This window comes from Rutidosis leptorrhynchoides, chromosome 11 (assembly GCF_046630445.1).
Source record: "Rutidosis leptorrhynchoides isolate AG116_Rl617_1_P2 chromosome 11, CSIRO_AGI_Rlap_v1, whole genome shotgun sequence".
Classification (NCBI taxonomy): Eukaryota; Viridiplantae; Streptophyta; class Magnoliopsida; order Asterales; family Asteraceae; genus Rutidosis; species Rutidosis leptorrhynchoides.
In genome coordinates this window covers 340887443-340888864 of record NC_092343.1, presented here as the reverse complement: position 1 = coordinate 340888864, position 1422 = coordinate 340887443, and positions in this window count along the sequence as shown.

The window sequence follows — 1422 nt, the reverse complement described above, 5'->3', positions numbered from 1 at the left end:
CTTATGGAAGAAGGTCATAAAACGTATGTGCAACGCCAACGAAGACTAAATCCTAATATGCAAGATGTAGTTAAGAAAGAGATTATTAAACTGCTAGATGCAGGTTTGATATATCCAATCTCTGATAGTCCATGGGTAAGCCCAGTTCAATGCGTGCCTAAGAAGGGTGGCATGACTGTCATCACAAATGAGAAGAATGAGCTTATTCCTACTAGGACTGTAACAGGATGGCGTGTATGTATTGATTATAGAAAATTAAATGACGCCACCAGAAAAGATCACTTTCCCTTACCTTTCATAGATCAAATGTTGGAAAGATTAGCCGGAAATAGTTACTATTGTTTTCTAGATGGATTTTCCGGATATTTTCAAATTCCAATAGCACCCGAGGACCAAGAGAAAACCACATTCACGTGCCCTTATGGTACTTTTGCTTACAAACGCATGCCATTTGGACTTTGTAACGCCCCTGCAACCTTTCAAAGGTGTATGATGGCGATTTTTCATGACATGATAGAAGAATGCATGGAAGTATTCATGGATGACTTTTCAGTCTTCGGTGATACATTTAAATCATGTCTAGTTAATCTGGAACGAATGCTAATTAGATGCGAAAAATCAAATCTAGTACTTAATTGGGAGAAATGCCATTTCATGGTTAAAGAAGGCATCGTTCTTGGACATAAAATTTCAAAAGATGGAATTGAAGTGGATAGAGCTAAAGTAGATGTAATTGCTAAACTTCCACATCCCACCAATGTTAGAGGAGTTAGGAGTTTTCTAGGGCATGCCGGTTTTTACCGACGTTTTATAAAAGATTTTTCTAAAATTGCCACTCCTATGAATAAACTCCTAGAAAAGGATGCGCCATTCATCTTTTCAGATGAATGTATCAAATCTTTTAATATTCTTAAAGAAAAACTCACTAATGCGCCGATCATGATAACACCAAATTGGAATCTACCATTTGAACTAATGTGCGATGCAAGTGATTTTGCAATGGGAGCCGTTTTAGGACAAAGGATTGAAAAACGATTTCAACCTATATATTATGCTAGTAAGACATTACAAGGAGCACAAACGAACTATACAACTACTGAAAAAGAACTCCTTGCTATTGTCTTTGCTTTTGACAAATTCCGATCATATCTCGTTCTAGCAAAAACGGTGGTCTATACCGACCATTCTGCTCTTAGATACCTATTTTCAAAACAAGATGCTAAACCAAGATTAATCCGTTGGATTTTACTCTTACAAGAGTTTGATATTGAAATCCGAGATAAAAAAGGAGCAGAAAATCTCGCCGCTGATCATCTTTCTCGTCTTGAAAATCCCGAATTAGAAGTTCTGAATGAATCAGCCATACAAGACAACTTTCCTGATGAATATCTATTGAAGATAGATTATAAAGAAATCCCATGG